The sequence below is a fragment of the Tachyglossus aculeatus genome, chromosome 12 (genome assembly GCF_015852505.1).
Source record: "Tachyglossus aculeatus isolate mTacAcu1 chromosome 12, mTacAcu1.pri, whole genome shotgun sequence".
Classification (NCBI taxonomy): Eukaryota; Metazoa; Chordata; class Mammalia; order Monotremata; family Tachyglossidae; genus Tachyglossus; species Tachyglossus aculeatus.
The window spans coordinates 4024780-4032595 of record NC_052077.1 but is presented as its reverse complement, the minus strand read 5'-3'; the positions used below and the strand labels follow the sequence as shown (position 1 = coordinate 4032595).

The following is a 7816-nucleotide window of genomic DNA, read 5'->3' as shown; positions in this document are numbered from 1 at the left end:
CCATTTGGACTTCTCAGAGGCTTCTGGGTTGGGTGGGTTCCCTTCACCCTCTCCAAACCATTTTAACTGAATTTATTGTGTGAAGACTGGTAGCTACAGTGGGCTTCCCAGTCCACTCGGCAATATTCATGAAATCTTCCTCTACATATCCTGCCACTTCCTCACCAAAGAGTTATGCCATCTTTCCTTTGGTTCACTTACCTTTCTTTGAACAAAACCATCTCCTTTTTCATGCAGCCTCATATTGTCCATTTCTAACTTAGCAATGCAACCCCTATTGATTTTAATATCACCCTCAGCATCCTGACCCTCCCCTCTCCCATAATTCATTCCAGTTCTTCCCTGTATTTTGGCATCCCTCCATCTCAATCAATCAGTGGTATTCAGTACAGAGAGTACTATACAATAGAATTAGCCTGTAACCAGCATTTAAGTGAGGGTTGTTGTCAGGAATGTGCTATGTAAACCTAAATAGAAAAATAGAAAGATTATTTTTGAATCAACAGAACAGAGTCTGCTCCAATGGCATTAGAACCATAGCAGCTTTCTCAGTGGCCACAAGATAGTTTGTAAATACCTTGTGGGCATGTATCATGTCTACCTACACTATTGTGTTTTGCTCTCCTAAACACTTAGTACGGTGCACACAGTAAGTGCTCAATAAATACCATTATTTGATTGAGAATATGAGCAGAGTGGGAAAAAGTTCAGGTCAGTGTTTCTATCCATCGTCACACTTCTGCCCATAATAATCGTCTCCATGGCTGTTAGGTTGGCAACCGAGAAAAAGTAGGGAGGGCAAGGTAATAATAGTAATAAATGTGGTATTTGTGCCAAGCACTATACTAAGCCCTAGTCTTGATACAATAGAAGAAGATTTGACATCTTTTCTCTCCCATATGGAGCTCACAGTCTAAGAGGAAAGGAGAACAGGTATTTTGTCCCCAGTTTACAGATAAGGCACTGAAAATTTGAGCAACTTGCCACATGGTTATTCAGCAGGTAAATGGAGGGGCCGGGATTAGAACACAGGTCTTCTAATTCCCAGGCTTGTGCTCTTTCTACTAGCCTCACTGCTTCCCGAGAAGAGGTTGCAGTAGTAATAGTATTTATTAAGCACTTACTATGTTCAGGGACCTTGACTAAGAGCTGAGAAAAAATACACAGATAAGAGTTAAATACAGTCTGTGGCCTTTCAGGGCTCATAATCTAAAGGAAAGATGGCACAGGATTTGGGGGAATCCTGACACACTCTTGTCTTATGCTGTCTAACTGTCTCCTACCAATAGTGACTCCATGGACACATCTCTCCCAGAACGCTCCACCTCCATCTGCAATCGTTCTGGTAGTGTATCCATAGAGATTTCTTGGTAAAAGTACGGAAGCGGTTTACCATTGCCCTGAGTCTCCATCCTCGCCTCCTGTGCCACTGCTGCCCAGCACAGGTGAGTTTTGACTTGTAGCAAATTGCCTTCCACTCGCTAGCCACTGCCCAAGCTGGGAATGGAATGGGTAGGCCTCTGCTTGACTCTCCCTCTGGTAGTCGAGACTGGAAGAGTATTGAAAACTCTACAGGTGCCATCCTGAGAGGTGCCTAGGACAGTAGGAAAGATGAAATGATATAAATGAAAAATGGCACCTAGTATATTGCTTGATGCTGCATTATTAATGGTATTATTATCATTATTAAAAGTACAGAGTCTATCAAGTCCAGACTGTAAGATCTTTGGGTGCTGGGAATGGGCCTACCAACTTTGCTGCTTTGTGCTCTTCCAAGAGCTTAGTACAGTGCTCTGCACATCCTAAGCTCTCGCACTTAACAAATTCCATCATTATCATTATTCTTATTATAAATAATACATCCATTTACTGATTGATAAAGGGTATCTATGCGTGCCGTATACAAATTGTACAGACTGCTCACTTCAGGATCTTCTATCAGCTAAGAAAGCAAGGAGGTAAGTGGTAAGAGGTAAGATCCACACTCTGAGTCATTAAACATACCTGGCTAAATAATCCTAAAGCAATCTCTTGCGCTAGAGTCACCTGAGTTAGATTATCTAGTTTCCTGGACACTGCTGAGGGTCTCTTAAAATGGAAGTAGAATGTACGGAACAGTCACTGAAAGAAAAAGAACATCGTCAGAACAGGCCTGGTCAATGTTCCTTTCACCGATCTGACTCTGGTTAGTAGAAAATTGTGTTTAAACAATCAATTTCAAAATGGGACCAAGGTTAAACTCCTTGTCAAGGATTTTGACTCCTTTGAAGTGGTTGTTAATCTTCAACAATGAAGACCCTAGAAAGGCTAAGAATAACTATGAATCCTATTTAATACCACCCCATGACAGATGGTCATATTGTGCTGTCAGTCATTGTAAGTACAATTTATCTCAATTGTTTTTAGAAGCCTTTCTTTAAAGAGTACAGCTTCCCATCAGAGAGTTGGTGTTGGAATAGTTGAGGAAGGTGGTGCAGAGCTGTTGTTCAATCCACAGAGATCCTGGATTTATTTTTCTTGTGAATAGTTGGTGACAGCATGTAGAAACGCTAGGGTTCAGTTTCTCACATTCTAAAATTGCCCAGTAACACAAACTCCCTTATGCACTTCCAGTTTGAAAGAAAACCGCATGTTTTCACCCTCGGAGGACTTTGAGATGAAAATGAATAGAGCTGAAATCTCCAAAATCTGTTCACAGATAATGACTGTGATTACAAGAAAATAATTTGTAACATTATTTCTGCCATATATTTTTATTATTGCTATGCAGTTATTAAAGTATAATAGAGAATAAGCACCTACATTATGTAAAGCCTGTATTGGATCTTGGAATTAGTGAGGCCTCCGGGTTCACAAAAAACATGAAAGCAACATTGAACTCTCTTTACAAGGAATTTAACTCCTTTGAAGATAAGGATAATCACATTTGATTAGACTGTAAACTCCTTGTGGGCAGGGAACATGCCTACCAACTCTGTTATATTGTACTCTCCCAAGCGTTTAACACAGTGTTCTGCACTCAGAAAGAACTCAATAAATATGAACAATTGATTGATTGATTTGGTTTCTAAGCTATTCGGATTGCTGAATTTGAAGTTGAAAATATGATCCCAATAATAAGATTATCTCTTTCCCCCTACATCTTTTGGGTTGAACCCAAACAAGTTGGCTTTTCCTCCTTAGGAATATGCTTGACATTATTAATATTCATGAGGGCATATGGGGAATTTGGGTGGGGGGTGGGCAGAAAAAGAAAAGTGGAAGTGAACCATTCATTTTCCAGGCCTTAGGACTCTTGAGCTTTAGGTAAAAGAGCAGAGGAGAAGGATTCACTGCAGAGAAGCTGATTAGAAAGAAGATCTGGGATGGATTGCTGTGTAAGCAGGAAATGATGAATATTGGCTGGGTTCCCTCTGCAAAACAAAACAGAGAAAGACTGATGCCGAAGATTGGAAAGAGGAAAAAAAAAAGAAAACATCTGGGAATTCAAAAGACCCTGAAACCCCCAAAATGGGAAATCACAGACATGTTTCATCTTTGCATCAGTTCCCAGGAAATAGTAATCATTACCACGAACTTATAAGCAGTTCAAAAGTTAATGATTCTGAAGAAAAATAATGGAGAATGAAGTCTCCAGCAATAGGATAAAAATACAGAAGGTGGTTTGGGTATTTCTGGGTGGAATAGGACACAAATCAGCTCCTTAAGAGTTTTAACTATTGAATGAAGTTAGAGAAGATATGGAAATCATACACTTGCTATCATTAGGTTTTTAAGAAAATCTGGATGGCCAGGGATGCTAAATCAGTTGCTTTGTACTTGTAGCCATTGGGATAAAACATACATGCCCCTCGTGACAAGACTCGAGAAGGATTTTCCCTCATTTTAAGATGTTTTTCCCACATTAAATGAGGAGAGCTGGGGAGGATTTTGTTGATGTTTAACAATGATCCAGTAGGAAAAAAAAAACAATTTAAATCAACAATGCTTTGAAGAGGGTGGATTACACTGGTGTGAAGCAAGTGCCTTGTAAGCGCCCAGCACTTAGAACGGCGCTTTGCACATAGTAAGTGCTTAACAAGTACCATCATTATTATTATAACTGGATTATTGACTGACTAGCCAGACTGAGAAAGCCTGGCCAGAAAAAAACAGACACGATGTTCATTCACCCTGCTCAACTTTTACTTTTGGTTCTCAGGCATTTCTAGGGATGGTGTAGCCCAATGACAGACTTGACTGCTTTAATGTAAAAAATATTTAATATAGCAAGTCTCAGTGATAGTTACACAATTTACCCATTCTCCTCTCCTCATGTGGATTGGGAAGGAGAGGCCAACGATGTTGATAGCACTCTCTCTTCACAACTCCTAATTGTGTGTTGAAATATATAATATATATAAGGACAGGACTTCACAAATAGGATCTGATTAGTTGAGGCCAAGGGGAGCTTAACCATGGTGATTCTTATCTTTGTGTATTGTGTTCTGGGGCATCATGGGGCACATGCATTTTAGTGTAGAGATCTAGAGGGTGGGATGGATCTAACATGATGTTCCCCCCCCACACACACACATACATACATAAAGGGTTAATATATGATTTTTGGATGAAGATGATGGTGCAGTAGTGGAAATGGAAGGGAAGAAAAATGGCTCCACATCTGTCTTCTGGCAGCCAGAGTGCTAGAGTATGTGGACCAGAAACTTCCTGCTGGTTTAGATGTGGACCACTCTATCATGGACATGCTACATCATACAAAAGAGAGCTTATGGCTCACTGTATTGAATTAGTTTCCAGGAGAGAAAGATGGGGCCTGAAATAATGAATATTGTATCAACTAAAGATCAACAAATTAAAGCACTGATTCTACTTTTGCCTTTTAATGAATGATTATTTTTATAATTATTATGGTATTCATTAAACACTTACTATGTGTCAAATATTGTTCTGAGCACTAGGGGAGATGCCAGTTAATTAGTTCGGACACAGTCCCTGTCTCAGGTGGAGCTCACAGTCTAGAAATTCAAAAGTTTGTTTAAATTTCATTGTTGCTTAAAGAGGAGCTGTCACTAAAGTTTGAAATTCCATTTTTCTATGTGCTCAGGGAAAGTAATAGCATTCAACCTGTATTTTGTATTTTGTAGGACAGTTCGATGAATTTCTCAGAGCTGAGTCAGGGAAAGGAAAACTATCAGGGATTTCAGTTTATTTCCTAAGGTGACGTAGTAGAGTTGGTAGTTCCAGTGAATTAAAGCAGGAGAGTGTAGCATTTTCCTTGGTGATTATTACCAATCATAATCGTGGTGTAATTAGACTGTTTCAAATAGCACTGCCCATCAGACACAGTGCATAGTGAGAGTAAGTTTCATTTCAGGATTAGTCAACTAGAAAGCTCACAAATGGTAATAGTTACCAATGTGTAACTACTCTTCCTAGAAACAGGAAGGAAGACAATTAAAACAAACATTCTGATCCATATGTTCAGAGTCCCTGAAGACTGAAAACAGTGTAGAACTGTTAATTCCAAGGACGTGTCAATTTACAGTTGTGATTAGGAAGCAAATGTTCAGCCACAATTTCCACGGTGCATAGGCTGGGAGTACATTAGAACTGGGAATGGAAAATCTTGAAATGCTGATCCATTTGATTAGCAGTTGAATCAGAAAAGCCTCCTGTCCAGAATCAACTCTTTCAGAAGCAACAACCTATTCAGTTTTTCTGACTTGGATAGCAAGAGGTAATAGGTTTCTTTTTCTCATGCTGTGTTAGCATCTTTACTTCTGGCTAAAGGCAAAAGTGATAGGAAAATGTCAAGGAGAATAGCAAGATGTTGAACCCAACTTCACTTCCATATTTTGCCAGAGATTTGGTTCCAATTTTAGCCAGTTTCAAGATTCTCTGTTAGCCTAATAATCTCTTCAGATAAACCAGGGTCTCGATTTTCCCTCTGAAACCTCATTAGTATGGAAATCCACCCATCATGGCCTTGGATTTTACCCAAGAATGGTATCCTACCTGGAAAAGAAAACTCGCTCAGAGAGGTCAACAACCAACATCACTACAAAAAGTTTTTCTGTTTTTCTGTTAGGATTGATATCCTAACACCAACCCAAAGCCTAACCCTAACCTTAATCCTAGTTTATTTATTGAGTCTTACTGTGTGCAGAACAGTGTACTAAGTGCTGGGAGAGTACAATATTAGATTATGTGTTCCCTGCCTACAACAAGCATACAGTTAAGGGATGTTTCATGTTTAAAGGGTTTAAAGGAGGAAAAAAAATCTCTTGAGGAGTGCATCGTTAGAAGTTTGAGTGGGGGAAAAAGGGGGGAAAAAATCCAGACAGCTAAAAGGGCCTGGGTGAATCTCTCCAGGGAGCAATCTGCTCACCAGTTTCTGAGAGTACCTGCCCAGGATTTTGTTATCCAGCCTGAAGTTATCAATTCCCCTTAAACTCCACGTTCTGTAGTGTCAACTTTGAATATGTTTCTATTACCATGGCCTCTCTTTTTTTTTAATGGTATGTGTTAAGCTCTTACTATGTTCAAGGCACTGTTCTAAGCGATGGGGTAAATAATAATAATAATTATGGTATTTGTTAGGCGCTTACTTTGCACCTATTAGGCACTGTGCAAACTAATCAGGTTGGACACAGCCCCTGTCCTATATTGGGCTCACAGTAATAATAATAATAATAATAATAAAATAATAATAATAATAATAATAGTATTTGTTAAGCACTTATTATGTGTAAAGCACTGTTCTAAGCGCTGGGAGGGATACAAGTTGATCAGATTTTCCCATGGGGGTCTCCCAGTCTTCATCCCCATTTGATAAATGAGGTAACTGAGGCCCAGAGAAGTTAAGTGACTTGCCCAAAGTCCCACAGCTGACAATTGGCAGAGCCGGGATTTGAACCCAAGACCTCTGACTCCAAAGCCTGGGCTCTTTCCACTGAGCCACGCTGCTTCTCTTAATACAATCTTAATACTCATTTTACAGATGAGGTAACTGAGGCACCGAAAAGTTAAGTGACTTCACCCCAGGTCACACAACAGACAAGTGGCAGAACTGGGATTAGAACCGAGGCCCACACACTATCCATTAGGCCATGCTGCCACTCTTCTTGGCATACATTCAATTGTATTTATTAAGCACTTACTGTGTGCAAAGTACTGTACCAAGTGCTTGGTCCTCCATCCCCTACCTGCAACTTGCTCTTTCATATCTTTGTTGTCAGCTAAGAACGTAGAAGGTGGAAGGAGAGGAAGTGAGAAATGAAGGGTGGAAGGAGAAGCAAGAGTTTGTTATTATTTCTGGAATTCTGTTTCCTCCCAAGATCTTTTCTCCTCCATAAGATGAGAAATCAAGGATTGACTGATTGATTTTCTTCCTTCTCAGACTCTTTTCTCACACACACACACACACGACTTTTTGTAACTTCCATTCAGTCACTAAATCACAAAGATCCACTTTGAGTCACAGTGCCATACTGTCATTTCAGCCGAGGATTCAGAGAAATAGGAACCATTCAGGTTCTTGTCAGAACTCATTGTCTGAATTTTTCCAACCGAGTCCCCGGAAGAGAAGCCTACAGGCCAATCTTTAGGATGATGTGTTCTCTGAGTGCCAGCTTTAGACATATCTCTCTGATATTCTGTGGCTTTAATAAGACCCTTAAACTGTGTCTTTTAGGGGCAGCTGCCTCTGCAGCAAACACCCTACCACTCCCATAATCACTTTTGCCAAGCTAAAATAAAATGCCTCCAACCAATTCTTTTGCAAGTTTCCACTCCAGATAAGGCTGCTGTGTAT

The 7816-nt window shown here is 39.9% G+C and overlaps 1 non-coding gene across 1 annotated transcript; it reads right to left on the bottom strand.

The window, feature by feature from the left end:
• Window positions 1-1455: 1455 nt before the first annotated feature.
• Window positions 1456-1593, bottom strand: LOC119935889. The gene has a single exon (XR_005453488.1). It is a non-coding gene; the product is annotated as a small nucleolar RNA SNORA7 (small nucleolar RNA).
• Window positions 1594-7816: the final 6223 nt, after the last annotated feature.